At 37.9% G+C, this 18,555-nt stretch overlaps 1 protein-coding gene across 1 annotated transcript in view; it reads left to right on the forward strand.

Annotated features, from left to right (window-relative positions):
* LOC120515188 (protein-tyrosine kinase 6-like) overlaps nucleotides 1-18,555 on the forward strand; it is an 80,381-nt gene that overhangs the window by 19,600 nt on the left and 42,226 nt on the right. The gene's annotated exons all lie outside the window — the stretch shown is intronic.

Consider the following 18,555-nt stretch of genomic DNA (forward strand, 5'->3'; position numbering starts at 1 on the left):
AGGAGCCTTCCACTGCTGACAATAGTTATGCAAGAAGTTTAAGGGTAATATATTTTAATAAAATGTAACTTTTACATTTTACTTTTCCACTTTCTTGGGCAGTGTCAGCTAACTCACATAGTTATCTACGGCATAATAATGATGCTGAAATTAGATTAAAACTGAAAGGACAAGCAAAGTACTATAAACTGAAATATGAAAAAAAAAATATATATATATTTTTATTGTGACAAAAAGCACATATGGAAGATGTGATATATAGCACCAGTTCTGATGCTGGGCTCATGAAACTCAAGGAAGACTTTACCTTCAAAACCAGAAATCAACAACACTGAGAAGCCTGGCTTGTGACCTTCACATAAATACACAAAGCCAAACTTACAAATTTGAAAATGTAGAGAGGGGACTGTTATAAACCCTGGCCCAAAGAACAAACAACTCTTCTTAATAATAATAATAAACTTTATTTAAACAATGATGGAATTAAAAAAAGCACAAAAAATGATTTTCAAAAAATGGTCAAAAGTAAGTATAACCAATAGTTACAAATTAAAGTATAACAAATGTTACCTTAGATTGGCGACACCAAAGTGAAGAAAATTTAAATCCACAACACCTAATTATAACACAAGGTCTTAGCAGAAAGTACACATTCAAGAAAATCCACTTACATAAAAATCCAGGTGTGAGAAATCCAAAAAGAGACAAACAGCTCAAGCAAAAAGATAGTTAATGCTTCAGCCCTGGTCTGAAATCTCTTAGGACTTTATAAAGCCTGAAGGAGGGCCGCACAACTGCTCTCCCCCTTAGGATCAATATAAAAAAGAAAAAAAAATGACAACTAACATAACTATCATAAAATACAAAATGATTAAAAATGAGAAAGAAACCAAAGTGTTTCCTCTTCCGTAAGGGGCTCATGCATCTGAACACTCATTGTGGATCCACTGCTGGCTAGTATGCATGTACACCATTAGGGAGCCACTGTTGGGATGCGGCACTGGAAATGCCCTACCCTGGAGTTATGATGCAGGATTCTGAGTCAGCCATTATAAGACCTGGGACAGCAAAACTGGAGCAGCTTATTCTGGCACAGATGTAGAAAGCCAATCTGGTGTGCCTGCATGCTTTGGTGCAGATAACTGATTTGAAGTGCCTATAGGCATCAGGACAGATTTTTGCACTCAGGAGTTTCCTCTGGCAAAGGAATAGCAAACAGTTCAGTAATGGTCCCACCTGAGCTGCAGGCAATGCTCAAATCAACCTTTTCTTGGATTGTGGTGATGTTCCTAGCAAGGTCTCTGGCATTCCCCTTGACATGATCTGGTGTAGCAAAACCGGTCCGACCATTTCTGAGGCCGTGACAGGTACAGGCTGGCTGGTAAATGCAGGAAGCATAGTTGAAAGTTCATTGTTAACACGAATGTGTGATGGGGTAGGTAGGTCAATAAATGGCATAACATATTGGAATTTGAGACTTAATGAGAACTGTAGCATACCTTGGGGAGATTAGCTCAAATCAGAAAATTAAATTGAAGTCAATCACTTTAAGGAAATGGCAGCAAACCTTTCAGCTGGTGGCAACAAGTAGTGGTGTATGTGGTGCAACAGAGGCACCAGCACACACTGGAGCTGATGGCTGCATGATGACTATGGTAAAGACTGGAACTGGTAACTCAGGGGAGACTTGGGTGTGATACCTGGAGCCTTGGGATCGGGTGTGAGCTTCTTATAAGGGTGTATTGAGGGCATCTGGGAAAAGTATTTGATTGTTCAGCTGTACTCATACAAAACCTATTTAACTATAATAAAGACCAAATGCAAGCAATCCCTTATTTTAAAAAGGATATAATCTTTCACAAGATTCTCATCCCTGCTCAAAGGATGGGACCGAAATTTAAAATCGGTGTCTTTTAATTCAACATAATTCAAAATTATTTCCCCCTGAGATGCTTGGCTACTGGATTTGGATCTACAGTTAGGTATTTTGTTCACTTAGAAATTTTTTCGAAAAAAGTAGCTCAGCTTAGTTTGTGATGAGCTATTTCTTAGACCACATTTCTTTTTATTTCCAAAGGCTTAAACATTTTGTTATGGTGTAGGGCTCATGAAACTCAAGAAAGGCTTTACCTTCATAACAAAAGGCCATAAAAGCTGCGAGAAGTGCTCTTAATATAAAAGAGGCCAGGCCCTAAAACGTAGGGAGAGGTCAACCACAATAAACCCTGGCACAAAGAACAAACAGTTCTTCTTATAAGGTTAAGGATAAATTTTATTCAAAAAAAGGAAGGAATTAAAAAATAGGACAAAATGTGATTTTGAAAAGTACAACAAAGTGTTACCTCAGAAAGGCAACAACAAAGGAAGTAATATCCAAATGCATAAAATGAAATCATAAAACCAGCTCAGAGCAAAAAGCAGAAAATTTAACTCATATACTTACAAAAATATTTAATGTGAGAATCTCAAGAAGAGCCGAACAAGACAAGCAAATGTTTGCTAATACTTCAACCCAGGATTAATGGTAGCACTCACAGCTGCTATGTCAGAAGTCCCTATCCCTTTAGGCTCAATATAACAGAAATATGAACAAGAAATAATATAATTTACAAAACATAGAAAAGGATTAATAATCAAGACAAAACTAGTTAAAGAATTATACAAAACAAAGAGAAAGAAAACCAAATGCAAGTGCCATACAGGATGGACGGACATCCCAAACAGGAGAGGGGAAAGTTCCTTATCCAGATGGGAGGCCCCAAGTGAACAAACAAGCATCCCAGGTGAGAGAAAGAAAGGTGACTTACCCAAACAAAACTCCCCAGGTGGATGGATGGACATCCCAGCTAAAGGAGAGAAAGATTCCTTACCTGGACGGAAAGCCCCAGGTAGATGGACAAGTGTCTCAACTGGACACTTATACTTACACAATATTTCCAGTACCTTCCCTGACTGGGATTAAAGGGAAGGACTGTCTCAAGGCGATGTTTATTCCTCTAGGACGCTAGGTGGCAGTGGCCCTGGATATTGGTGCCTGTTTGGAAACCAGCAGTGAATGACAGGAATTGTAGTCCAGTAGCTCAGCCCTGTTGGGGTGTGTGGGTGCCGCAAGGGGGTGCTGTAGGGAGATACACTCCCTGTTATTTGGGACTTCCATAAGACTCAGAACTACTTTCTACGGGCAAAAGCTCTGGCGCTGGGAGTACTCTTGGGTCCTCAATAAAAGGGCCAGGCTAGTTGGAACTGGGAGGAAGGAAGGCAACACTTGACTGGAGGAGAACAGTGTGATTGAGAGAGTGAGAGCAGGAGAAAGAAGATGAAACAACTTGTTTGTTTGTACAAAGTTATAATAAACATCCTTCATTTGAATCTGGGACTGTTTTATGTGTTCATGAATGGGGTTTGGGGCAATGTGGCGCCACCTAGCCTTCACACAAATTATGTTCAGTAATATAAAACACAAAGAATTTAATTAAAAATAGCAACATTAACAAATAGTTGTCAGACTATAATTTAAACATTTTCAGCACAATTTTTAAAATTGAGTTTTGCAGTTTTTTCATAAGTTAATTTCTTTTTTATTGAAAATGTGTGAAAATCTCATTATGAACACTGTTAAAATATTCTGAATCAAAAACATTCATTATAGAATTAGATAGAATGAAGATTAAAACATGTTATTTGAGCCTTAAAGTTTATTGCTACGAGTACATTTGTATTGACATACTAAACAATGAACTGTACAGTATGTGTGTGTGTGTGTGTGTGTGGTGCATGTGTGCGTGTGTGTGTGTGTGTGTGTGTGTGCATATAATATATATATATTTTGCAGCGGACGGCCGGTACTCATGCATGGCCAGGACGCGTACAAGGACTAGGAGAGGGACTATACCTCCCCCAGGACCAACAGAGGGCAGCCACCCTGGTCGATATTGGGGCCCATGGCCACCACAGGGGGGTACTTGTAGGATTGGAGATCCCTGAAATTCCAGGGACACCAGAAGTGCTTCTGGGTGCTCATGTGGCACTTCTGCCACACCAGGAAGTGCTGCCAGAAGACCGTCACAGAGCACCTGGAGCACATCCGAGTGGCTATAAAAGAGGCCGCCTCCCTCAAGTAGACGAGCTGGAGTCGGACGGAAGAAGGCAACTTTTGGGAGGAGAGGTGGAAAGGTGGCAGGAGAAGTCCGGAAGGGAGAGAACCGAACTGGAAAAGGGTGTTTGGTGCATGGGCACTGTGTTGTGTGCTGGGCTTTCTAATTAAACGTGTGTGTTATGGAGCATTCTGGGTCCGCCTATTTGTGTCCGGGCTGACTTTACCACAATATATATATATATATATATACTCTAATAAAACCCCTGTGTGCGTCAAGGTTTCCGTGTGTGTGTGTCTTCTGGTGAAGTGCGCATGCGTGGGGCCGCACCGCGCATCGCACCGTGCCCCGTCCATACGCACGGCACCATGGATGCACACACACTGGAAGCTGGGCACACAGAGATTGGCCTAGCCGTGGCCGGGCATTATAAGCAAATAAAGCGCACACAGTGAATGGCCTAGCCGCAGCCGCGCATGATAAGCAAATAAAGGACATCATTGCTGGGGAGAGTGCTGATTGGGTAGTTGCGGCCGCGCACATAAAATCCATTGCTGGGGACACGCCACACATACAATAATCAGCTACACACCAGCACAGATTAAAATACTTGCTGGGGAACTGCACAGTACTTGCAGGGGAGACGCCACAGGCACGATTATCAGCTGCACGCCACAAATTACATCAGTTGCCAGGGACACTCTGCTGATTGCCCACTGTTGTGACAGAAAATTAAAGTCATATTACAGACAACAAAGCCAGTTACTATCAGAGAAAATTACAGGCATTTTACGTAAATGCAAACCAGTATTACTGTGAGAGAAAATTAAAGGCACACAATACACTGACGCATATTACAGCCACATACAAGCCAGTATTACTGTAAGAGAAAATATTACAGACGTATCTAATAACAACATGCCACCCAAAAAAAAGGACACATCAAGTAGGACAAAAGACACAGACAATCAGATCCTATATAAGCAACATCTCCTGGAAGAACGGTCAGCTCAAGAAGTAAACATCAACAAAAGAAAGGCTGAAAGACAAAGAAAAATACGAGCAAATAGATCGATTGAAGAAAAAGAAAATGAGCGTCAGAAAAACCCTAAAAGACAAAGACTCAGAAGAGCAAACCTTAGAAAAAGTTGTCATTTACTTGCCAGAACCAGTATTCAGCCACGGTCAGTTAAATGTTGCATTATCAAGAGTTAGAAATTTTCCAGATGTTGTTGTCAAGGTTGTAGATGGTCCTGAACAAGGCCAACTCTTGCCAAACTCAGACAGAATATTTACAAGAAATGTTGTCTATAATGAAATTTTATAGAAAAATTTCATGAGGCTGCGGTGGGTTGGCACCCTGCCCGGGATTGGTTCCTGCCTTGTGCCCTGTGTTGGCTGGGATTGGCTCCAGCAGACCCCCGTGAGCCTGTGTTCGGATTCAGCGGGTTGGAAAATGGATGGATGGAATTTCATGAGGTAAAAAAATAGAAAATTTTTCCTAAATGTCTTCTTCAGATATTGTGTATTACAGATTGTTACAAAGTTTTACACTAAGGCAATATTAATTATACTTACTGTATTGTCATATGTTTCTATTTTATTTTTATTATTATTTTACTTTAGGCTTCTTACAAAAATATTTTTGACAAAAAAAAATTAAGACAAGAAACAGAATGACATCAAGGTCCCTTGCCATTTAATATAGACTGTTCCTACTAATGCACTACTGTTCTAGCACCCGTTATTGTAACAGGCTTAATGTCTAGTATAATATATACAGTATATATAATGAATGCATTTCTCTATACATTTTCTAAACATGATGATGGAGAAATGGGCTCCAGCCTGGCCTTAAACATTATGTAAATAGCAATCTATCATTATGTAAAGTTTCTCCAGTACTAGCTAAATCATATAAATATTAGTTATTTACTGATTAATGAATGGTGGAGGTCATCATAAATAATGTGCTTGTTTATAGCATGACAGTCCTAAATAGTTACATTTTCCAAAACAGTAATCTACTACACTGATAGAGTTTATAGATATATAGATTTGGTATACTGCTGTATATTACACTGTATATACAGTATATCATTGAAAGAATCCTTTAATACTAAAGGCATTTTTATGTATGTACCTATACAGTAATTAACTAATTATAGCAAATCTAACTTTGTCACATATAATTTTGTAGCTATAATATATGAACTTGGATGACAAAGAAGAATTAAAAGTCTACATCCCCATTTTAATATATCTGTGATCTGGATTCTTTTAGTTTGGATAAGTCAAGAAATTTGTGTGGAATTTAGAATACCTTTTAAGAGAAAATAAGGTGAAACCAAGTTTTTGAATAAAAGTATTGGTATGCACAATTTATACAAAGCCTTGTGTAGTATCACGTAATATATGGTTAACTTCCTTTTTATCTTATGCTTCAACTGAAATATTGATTCATGCATTTATTACTTCAAGATTAGATTATTATAATTCTCTTTAGTGTCTTATTGTTAAAATGCTGGTAAACAGGCTTGAGTTGATTTAGCACATCCCTATTCTTTACACGTCATTGGTGGCAGGTTGAAGGTTAGATCAGTTACCAGATTCTGTTACTTACAGTACATACATACAAAGCCCTCTATAATTTGCTTCTAGTTTACTTGCTGGATGTTCTTAAGGATTATATCCATTTTCGCTTGTTCCGTTTTGTAGTGTTTAATATTTGCTGTGATATTTTATTCTTTGTAACACATCTTTAACTGTTTTGAAGGCTGTAATTAAACAAAATGTTTATTATTATTATTATTATCACTATACAAATTATATACAAATATCTGGAGAACTGTCAAACTCCACACAGTGACTGGGATGGGAATTTAAGACAGGTCCCTTGAACTACAAGCCAGTATACTGTTGTGTAGCTGAACTGCCCAGGTCCATTTATCCATCCATTTTTTTTAATCAGTTATTTTATTACATGGTTTGGAAGGAGATGAGGTGAGGAGTGCAAATCTGCACTTATCAATGTTGGAGGAACCTGGTATAGCCAGGGAAAACCCATGCTTACACTGGCAAACATGACTTAGGTATTTATTTGGGCTAGGATCTGAAACTACATCCCTGACCACTGTGCCACTAGGTGCCAGCTTTTACAATGTAGAATCTGAAGTACCTTTGAAAATTCATGAAGACGTTGGGAGAATGTATTAATTGTACACAAAATGTAAATGTGGCTGACTCAGAATCTGGGCTGTGAAGCAATTGTGTTATGTACTGTGCCACCAGTTGCCAAATAAGATGAATAACTAGATATTATCAAAATTATATATTACTCTAGCCCTGTCTTTAACTCTTTCATTCTGTTTATATGAAAAATCATTAGTATAAATCAATCAGTGTGTGTTTGCTTTTTAACTCTCATTTTCAAATAAAAAATTAAATGTAGGTAATAAAAAAAGTTCAGGCAATCCAAAAAATATGGAAACTGTCAAGAAAGCATATTGAAATGTTGTCAGTCAATCAAAGTCAGTCAGTCAGTCACTCATTGACCAACCCGGTATATCCTAACTACAGGGTCACGGGGGGTCTGCTGGAGCCAATCCCAGCCAGCACAGGGCGCAAGGCAGGAACAAATCCCAGGCAGGGCGCCAGCCCACCGCAGATCCATCAAAAATTTTGAAATGTGTTCAGGTAAACTACCATTTCCGGTTGACATATATTGTCCAAAGGCTTATAGAAAACTAAACACCCTAACTAACACCCATATGGCAAATTTCATTTATCTAGTTCAAAGCTTTCTCAAGTTTTAGTGTTTCCATACATACACACAGACACACACATAATTGCAAAAATGGTCAAAACATGTTCAGGACTGCATGAAACTTGGAGATTCATCAAAATCTCAAGGTTGAATTTTTTCACGATTACTATACTTTTCCTATACTACGCATCGAGAAAGTAAAAAATCAAATGTCACAGGCCTAAATACAGAACAATAGCGTTAACCTCTGTGGTAATGAAGACCTTTGAATGCCTTATTCTGAATTACCTAAAGAATGCTACAAAGGACTTCCTGGACCCATTTCAGTTTGCATATAGGGCCAACTGGTCTGTTGATTTTGATCTGAGCTTTATTTACCAATACCTTTATAAGTCAGGAACATATATGAAGATCTTGTTTGAGGACTTTAGCTTTGCTTTTTGATTCTGATTCAGCTACAGTTTGGTTTCTATGGGAACTGATTCATGTGAATGAAAACCAAGCCTTTGTAAAATGTACAACTGTTACACTTCACTCTGGAAAATCATATGCTGCACTTACTTCATAGGTTTCTGTTCTTATATTGGCCTTTATATGTAGTATCACCTCATAAGAAATGATACAAATGGAATCATCCTAGAGCTCCTTGGTAAGAAACTCACCCAGTTCAGCCTGCCCAGTTCAATATGCCATTGAATCACAGACTTTCTTACAAATAGGAAACGGTACGTGTGGTTGGGCACAAACATGTCTGACCCAATAACCCTTAGTACTGGTGGACCACAGGGATATGTCCTTTTCCGAATTCTCTTCTTACTTTATATAAATGACGGTACTTCTAGCGATTTATCTGTCAAACTTCTTAAATTTGCAGAGGATATATCACTAATAGGCCTCATTTCAAACAATGATGAGTCCATATACAGAAAGTGGTAGAAAATCTGCCATAATGATTTGGACCTTAACATTCAAAAAAATCTCAGGAGGTGATTGTAGATTTCAGGAAACAGTCACATGCTCACCCATCACGTGCTATAATTGGCTCAGTCGTTGGGATAACAGAATCATTTAAATCTATGGGTACTGTGCTGTCACAAAAACCTTAAGGGGACAATAACATCACATGTATTATTAATAAAGCCCACCACAGAATTTTCTTTTTGCGTCAGCTGAGGATATTCAATCTCCCTCAAGAAATATGGGTCCAATTCTATACAGCCATCATCGAGTTTATTCTGAACTCATCTATAACTGTCATGTTTGGTGTTGCCTTTGTTCAGACTAAGGCCAATTTACAACACATCATCAAAGCCTGTGAAAGGATCATAGGCTGTAACTTACTGCATACTGAAGTCCAATATGAGTCCAGGGTAAGGAAGAGGGCTACAAAGATCATTGCTGACCTGACTCGCCCAAGGCACCACCTGTTCGAAAGACTTCCCTCCAGCAAACGTCTTTGTGCAGTGAAAGCTAAAACAACACGTCACCTAAGCATTTTTTTTCCATGTGCAGTTATTCTTACTAATCAGGTCTGAGCTTCTACCTGCACACTAGACTTCCTGGCCATTTTAATCCTACTCTTTTATTTTTTTTGTGTTGCCCTTATATTTTATCATTTTACATGTTATAATTTTGTATCTTCTACTAGCAAAATACCCGCACTTCGCAGCGGCGAAGTACTGCATTCAAATTTTTATTAAGAAGAAGAGGGAAAATATGCCAATAATTATTTAAGGATCTCTTTGTATACCATGTTGTCGGCCCTCTGGTTGTAACATGACCAAGCTGTGCGCTGAGCTTACTCTTGAGCATGTAACTTACAGTTGGCCATGTGAACAGTAATCTTGTCTCAAATCTCACAGCTTGGATTGCTGCTGTCATAATCAGTTTGAGTTTCATGGTTTGTTTCAATTATGACAGTATTTGTAGGACTTGTGTTGAAGAGACATTCGGCATCTGTCAAGCGTTGTAAGCACACAACCGATTTCATCGATAAAATCACATCCAGCTTTTGAGAGTTTAAAAATTCATAAACATCAAAGTGTCCACTACTGAAATCGTCACCTGTCAATCTAAGAGTTTTAAGATGCATTGGCGGTTTCGAAAGGTGTAAAATATTTGGCCATTTTGGTACACTTGAAAGCGACAATCAAACAATTCAGCGGCAGCCATCAACTCACATGCAGAACCATAGGTGAAGGGCTTAAGCATTTAACTCTTCTAGTGCTCCTGTGTAGTATAATTATCTCCTGTACCGTTATCAGTCCACACCTTGAACCTGTCCCAATCATTCAATACATAAGACAGAATGTTCCTCCGGATATCAAGAGTGAGCCTGATATGGCTGTGAAATATGTAACAAAGAAAATGGAAAAGGTAGGTGCCATCTCCGGGCATGGAAACCACTCGGTAAGTGACAGTTCTTTGATCGATAGTGATCATCTCGATAGACATGGTAATGGGGGTTGGAACGATAAAGGAAATGGGTACCTGAGCAATGTAAAGTAAGTCTAAAATACCTACACAATAACTATAATTGTAATAAACATTATCTTATCAGTAGGGAGAAGTGAAACCCGTGGCGAAGCAAGGAAGGGAATGTAGAGACGGAGCGACGAACGGCCTTATATAGGCAGGCAGCCAACAATGTGGGAGGCGTTGGGATGGGGGACCCAACGTCACCTCACACGGTGACCGAGGTGCAGGCTATGGACGTATATATGTACATAAGTAGGATTCAGTTAGCGTTGGGAACCCGTGTACCAAATTTCTTGAAGATGGGCCCATAAGTAACAAAGACTGTTGAAAAGTTCAATATGGCGGCCGACAGTGGCATCATACCACCGAAACAAGTACGTACATTGGTTTTGGTTCGTTCAGGGAAGCCGCATACCAAATTTCGAGAAGATGGGGCCATTAATAAGAAAGTTCAACATGGCGGACGTTGTTGACCGTTATGACCATTACGCGTAGAATTTCGAAATGAAACCTGCTTAACTTTTGTAAGTAAGCTGTAAGGAATGAGCCTGCCAAATTTCAGCCTTCTACCTACATGGGAAGTTGGAGAATTAGTGAAGTTGGAAAGTTCAATATGGTGGCTGACAGTGGCGTCATATCACCGAAACAAGTACGTACATTGGTTTTGGTTCGTTCAGGGAAGCCGCCTACCAAATTTCGAGAAGATGGGGCCCTAAATAAGAAAGTTCAACATGGCGGACGTTGTTGACCGTTATGACCATTATGTGTAGAATTTTGAAATGAAACCTGCTTAACTGTTGTAAGTAAGCTGTAAGGAATGAACCTGCCAAATTTCAGCCTTCTACCTACACGGGAAGTTGGAGAATTAGTGATGTTGGAAAGTTCAATATTGTGGCCGACAGTGGTGTCATACCAACGAAATAAGTACGGATATCGGTTTCCATTAAAAGTTCAATATGGCATCCGACAGTGGCATCATACCACTGAAATAAGTACAAAATTTCAGCCTTCTACCTACACGGGAAGTTGGAAAATTAGTGACGTTGGAAAGTTCAATATGGCGGCTGACAGTGGCGTCATACCACCGAAATTAGTGTGTACATTGGTTTCGGTTAGCGCAAGGAAGCCGCCTACCAAATTTCGTGAAGATGGGGCCATGAATAAGAAAGTTCAACATGGCGGACGTTGTCGACCGTTATCGACTGTTATGACCGTTACGTGTAGAATTTCGAAATGAAACCTGCTTAACTGTTGTAAGTAAGCTGTAAGGAATAAGCCTGCCAATTTCAGCCTTCTATCTACATGGGAAGTTGGAGAATTAGTGATGAGTGAGTCAGTCAGTCAGTCAGTGAGGGCTTTGCCTTTTATTAGTATAGATTGATTTTTTGTATTCTGTGTTGTCCTTGTATGTTGTACCAATACTATGACGAACAATTTCTAGTACCGATTAGTGTACCTGGCCAATAAAGTGAATTATGATTCTGATTTTACAAAATGAATCATGGTACTTGTGGCATAGTATTTTCGGTATAATGCCATTTCAGATAATGTACTTACCAGTTAATAAAATGGAAAATGAAAATATATATTTTCTGTCATATTTGTTCCAGCCAATTTATTAATACTTTGAATGATAAAACATATTATCTATATCCAGTATCACTCAGATACAAACCAAAGAGATTGCTTAAGATTTTCAATCAGCAAAAAAAATTAGTAGGCAACCAAGATAGCTACAGTCAATTAAAAAACTGTTCACTTTAAACTGGAGCTAAAATGTTTAGTGAATACTGTCAAGGACGGGTATACCCCTAAAGAACCTACAACTCCCCCACTCCCAACTCAGAATTCCACTGAGATTTTAAGTCTGGTTTCAAATTAGACACATACTGTAAAGCTCAAGAGTCCTCATGAGAGTTTTGTCACTCTCAAGAATGTTTCATTTCAAAGCTTTCTGAGTTTATCTTTTCTCTGAAGCAGCCAATAAAGCTTGAACCCCAATTACTCAAATAGCTCCAATTCCTGATTGCTTTGAACCAGAGACTGTTCAGGCAGCACAGGAACTAACCCTGGATATGATGCCTGTATCAGGGAACCTGTAAAACTTAGCTTGCATTTAATAAGCAAGCTGGATGAAATATGTTTAACATAGGCAATTAATGCAAGGATACTGCAGTTGAAACAATAGCTAATATAACATTAAACTTCTCTTTAATGGATATTGAAGATATTGTTAAAACATTGCTCTATTCAAGAATTTTTTATTGCCTAAATTACAAACTTTTGGTTTTTCAATTTCTAGAAGCAAAAACAAGACATCTACAAACCTATATATACTGTATATATTAATCATCCATCCATCATCCAACCCGCTATATCCTACAACTACAGGGTCACGGGGGTCTGCTGGAGCCAATCCCAGCCAACACAGGGTGCAAGGCAGGAAACAAACCCCGGGCAGGGCACCAGCCCACCGCAGATATATTAATCAGTAATAGTACAATTATTTAATGTGTTTAGGTTTGGTGTTGAGCATTTGCTCACTCTTATACAGATTCTCTGTAGTTTTCATTACATTAAAGCTTTTGCAGATGTACACATTAGGTAATGAAAAGTATATTATTAATTTTTACAGACATTGGAATAATACAAACAATATAATACCACTTATTTTTTGTATAGCACTGAGTGCGGGCGCAGAGTTGAAATACAAGTATAGATTATGCTAATTGCTAAATACAGAACTGGTACATATAAAAATACAGATTTTTTTAAAAACACAAGGGAGAACAAGGTCCAAACTTATTCAATATTAATGGAAACCAGAAATATCTGTATATTAATGTCCTATGTAGCCAGTTAACAATGAAAGTTAGAAATGAAGTCACAGTGCTAGAGATCTCGGCCAACTGGCCACCAACCTGAGCCTGGGTTTTGTATTGTGGAATCTGTGCTGGCCATCTGATCTGATGAGAGAATCTTTCCATCCAATTATTCCATTACCCCTTTATCTTAAATGACTTTTCCATATGCAAGAGAGCAGCCTGGCAGTAGAACAATGGAACTAAGTTCCACATCCAGATACTGAGAAGAGAAACTGAATAGAAGAGGGTCAGTAATGGTTTATAAATATTGTATTACTTATATTTTTTCGTACAGAAACAAACAGAAATGTAGTATGCATAGTTAATCAACAGCTCTAGTCAGGGTATCCTCAACTAAAGTAGTAGGTCTTCAGCCATAAGTCTAACTGGGAACCAGTGTAAGCACTTGAGCCCTGAACCGCCAACAAATAAATCATTGCAATAGTCAGTCCTACCAGAAATAAATGCATTAATTCATTTCTCAGTATCTTGCATATTTAGAGAACATTTTAATCTTCCAACATTTCAAACAATTGTAACACAACATATTTTAATACCAAAATGCACAAATGAATCATTACAAAGAATAAATGAACAAAAACATATGCCCAGGCTAAAAATTTATCCTAGGGGTTTCAAAGATTTTTATTAATTAAATTACTATATATACAAGCAGTATCTGTTTTGCTGAGATCATTAAAAATTGTGAAAATTCTTCAGAAGTGGATGCTAGAAAAAAATAATGCATTTACCTCGGTATGTACTGGCTTGTTAGCAAAGCTTGCACTATGTCATATATTGAATGATATATGACTAAGAACATACTGAAATTTTAGGAGAAATCAAAAATATAGCAGAAGGTAATTTTTGTTATATGGCTGGTCTTTAAAAAGGTTTTCATAGGATATAGAGAAAACTTAAAAGCAACAGACATTGAGGATATTTTTTATTGATGAGTACAAAACAAGGAGATCACCACAAACAAGGAGTGAAAAATCATTAAGACTAAGCATTTATTTCAAAGTTAATATGTATATACTGTACATTTGCTCTTACACACATGCAACATTTGGGAATGTTATGAAGTTTCAATGTCTTCATTTGTGATGTGGCAAAGGTGGTTTTAACATGATTCTGCATGGATGAAATGCCATCAAAGCTCCTTCCTTTTAGCTTAATTTTGATTGTGGGGATTAGATGGTGAAACTGGGGTTTGCTTCTAACCTTTTGTCTCCTATTCTCACACTCTTGTCAATGACGAAACTTATTATTAGTTATTTTTATTAGTTAAAAGTCTCTGAGAGCATTTTAGAGACACTTAATGAATGCCAAGGTCTTCAGTCAGTGTTGGCTGACTTGATTAAAAAGAGATTGTTAATCATTTTATCATTTTGAATTTTCTCAAAAAACCAATTCAAAAATAAATTAAATTGCTTTCGCCATAGGGAAAACCAACAGACTTACCAAGTGATCATCAATAAGGGTACGTCTTAATATGTGGAGGATTTCTGCTTCACTTTTACCATTTTTGTTCAAAGCATAGACCACACATTGCTTCTTTTTTCTATCCATTTTTATGAGGAGGCAAGACAGATGCCCATCTTTGAACATGCCTTTCTTAAAACAGGTTATATGATTCAAGGAAATGGTTTGATCCAGGAGTGAGTTGATAATTCTCCTAAGTACACACCTCAGAACAGCTCACTGCCTCCTTATCTTTTCAAGTAATTTAACAAAGCTGTAAAACTTTCTGATCTGACCTTGGATATCATAGAATGTTCAGTAAAGTTAAGGACCATTAACCAAGAGAGTTTAAAACAAACCAGGGAAGTTTGTAAAGACTACAAAGAATCTCACAGTGTACCATTTAAAATAGGTAACCTCCTGGTAAGTGCTCCAGGCCCTGACTTGCAATGCCAAATAAAAATAAAAATAATAAAGTTATTTCCATGTTGAGACATTTTGTAACCTTTATTAGGTGTGTGATGATCTCCAAGAAATCCAAATATATCAAAATAATAGACGTGCCAATAAAAATAAGTAAAGAGTGGATTATAAAAAAGCATAAAGGAACAAGTGCATCAAGTCAAAATGAAGCCTATTTGCATGTTTGCCTTGGCTCATACATAAGTGAGTGGGGTGGCACACCTATTTTCATATTTTTCAAGTTTTAGAATAGTTGTCTCACTTTCATTTTCTGTTCTATTTCTATATTTAATTATCTGGTTGGACTCACACATTTGTTCTAGGAACACCAGGATAGAATTCCCTGTAGCAGTGCCTAGTGTCCCTACATCTTTAAATTCCCATAAAGAAGTAAGTGTCCCATGTGGCCTCCATTTTAATAATAAACAAGAACTTATCAAGACATCACTTCCTTTTATGTAGAAGTCCCTTGTGGTTTTATCCATACCTCAAGGCATCTTGGGAGTAGCCTTGGCTTTTGGCATTGCAACATCTTTAGCACTTCATTAAATTTGTTACTTGTGTCATTCTGAGTGGCATGCAGTGTGGAATTCTATAACACCTGCACTCATTCATTCGACATATTTAGTACAGAGGGGCTAAAATACAGGGTGAGGCAGAAAGGACGGACGTCTTTGAAATGGCTAGAACTCACCACTAGGTGGAGTGACAGATGTACGGTAGGTGGCGTTAGGTTCGCGAAGTCTTAGCATTTTTTTATTTTCTTTTTAGTTGAAGCCATGGAGCCAAGAACAACAGAACACTGCGTTTTTGCGTACGACTGTTTTATCAAGAACAACCAATCTATTACCGTAGTTCAGCGTGAGTTTCATTGCCATTTCGATATCCACAGAAATAAAGCTGTTTCCGCTCATAACACTATCCTACGTTAGGTTAAAGCACTTCGTGCATGAGGTACACTAATGAACAAAAGACCGCCGGGGGATACACGAACTGCACGTACCCCTGAAAATGTGGAAAATGTACAACTAGCCCTGCTGCGCAGTCCAAGTCAATCTGCTCGGAAGCATTCTTCTGATCTTGGCCTCTGTAATCGTTCGGTAAGGTGTATTTTCCATTTAGACCTGCATTTCCATCCCTACAAATTGTCAAATGCTATTTCAATATGAACTCAAAATTTTCAATATATTTCTTTGTACGAACAAATTAACAATTTTGTGATTTTGTAAAAAACATCCATCCTTTCTGCCTCACCCTGTACCAACGGAACACCATCTCTGAAGATATTCAAATATGAATACAGAAATTGAAAGTTCATTTCACCATGCAGTCATATAGATAAACTCATGCATGTGGTCATCCATCTATTTTCCCAACCCATATATTCCAGTTTGGCGTCTCGGAGAGCTAGAGTGTATCTTTGCAGCACTGGATTGTTTACTGGTCCATTGCCAGACCATAGCTTTTTAATTAATTGAAATGTGTTTCCAGCCTCACATAAAAATGGGAAATAAGTAAGAAAATGATGATAGGACTTTATTTGCCCTGACATGCATATTGTATTTATTACTCTCTCCATGTTTAAAAAGAGCAAGACTTTTTCAAACCAAAAATTTCCAGCATGTGTAAGGGTCATGAAGCAAAATGAAAGCATCATGTCCCTTTTAAACCACACTTGGTTAGTCCAGCAGGCATTACAAGAGAAAAATCCTCACAGCCATTAGAAGAATGTGCCAGCTCCAGAGAGACAACCACCATTACACTCAAGAAGCTGGTAGTCGAGTTAAGTTTACCTTTATGCATACATAATACAATGAAATTCTTATTTGCATTTATCCTCAGAATAGTTGACAAAAGTACAATAAGAAAAACCTATATACCGTATACTGTATATAAACATATATATACATATATACAGTATAATGCGGGACCATTCAAGAAAAAAAGATTGGTTTGTAAATATGTAAATTGGTTCATATATTTATATCAGTTCAGATACATTGGTTTGAATATATACAGTACGTTGGTTTGGATACAATCATTCAGATATATACATTAGTTAAGATGCATTGGTTTAGATATATATACATATCTATATGTATTGGTTTAACTAGATCGGTTTAGATATATACAATAATTTCTATACTACTTAAAAAGAGTGAATCAGGAATATTCTGATCATTCTGATCACTGATCAACTTTCGGAAGAAACTGCACAACTGCAGTGTTTTCCTCCGTAAAGAGGATCATCCAATCAGCAAATGGGACTCTTATCCTTCCTGTTGTAGATTGCCCTTTAATGCAACACTGCCAATAAGGAATACCACAAATCACCTTGTGGCTTTCGGTCAATGATAAACAAATGTTTCATGAGGTGAAAAAAGGGGACTACTGCGGCTGCGATCAATACTTTCTGCTAACTCAGCTTTTGAGAAGAATCTGTCATGGGAAAGACAAAAGAAAGCGAGAGAGGAGGGCACAATGAGGAAGGGAAAGGAGGTGTGTATTTGTGGGTATCTCTGTGAGTTTTAAATAATAAAGGAAAAGAACAGCAGCTTGGAATTGAGGACCCCCAATAAAGATGGCTTATGGAATAAAACACAACTGACAGGCACATGCTTCTAATATAAAATATGTACAATAATGACAACAATGTTGAAGCAATGATGAAGCGCTGTCCCTGCCTGTAAATCTCAACCATTCTATTCAAACCAATGTATATATCTGAACCGACCTATATATACAAACAGATGTATCTCAACCAATATATATATATATATATATATATATATATATATATATATGAACAATATAATATATATCTATACTGATCTACTGTACTTAAACCAATATATATATCTCAAACAATGTATATATCTGAAAGGATGTATTTGATGTATCCAACCAAAGTATCAGAACCGATATACAGTAATATATATATATATATATATATATATATGTGTGTATAGTGGTGAATGGCCAGCATTTCAGTCTGGTTGGGACGTCCCTACAAGGAAGAAAACAGCTCCCCTGGATGAAAATGGCTCCTTGGATTCCTGCAGGGCAGCATGAGACATGGAGTCCGTATCCTCAGACCTGTTGGATACCGTGGGTGCTGCCAGGGGGATCTCACCAAGATCTAGGGGGATATTATGAGGACGTCAACCCGGAAGTACTTTGGGGTCACGAGGACAGAAGCCCGCAGTACTTCCAGGATGATTGAGGAAAGAAGATGTGGTGTTGACCCAGAGAAGAAATACTTCCAGGTCATAGACTTTAAAAGGACTGTAGGAAACCCAAGCAGACAGAGCCGTTGGGAGGAAGGGTGACTGAGTTGCTGGGAGGTGTGGAGGATTTATTATTCAGTACTGATTGTGATTATTGTATTATTGAAGAATAGTGGAGGTGGAGGTGCTTGGTGCGCTTA

The sequence above is a fragment of the Polypterus senegalus genome, chromosome 14, assembly GCF_016835505.1.
Source record: "Polypterus senegalus isolate Bchr_013 chromosome 14, ASM1683550v1, whole genome shotgun sequence".
Classification (NCBI taxonomy): Eukaryota; Metazoa; Chordata; class Cladistia; order Polypteriformes; family Polypteridae; genus Polypterus; species Polypterus senegalus.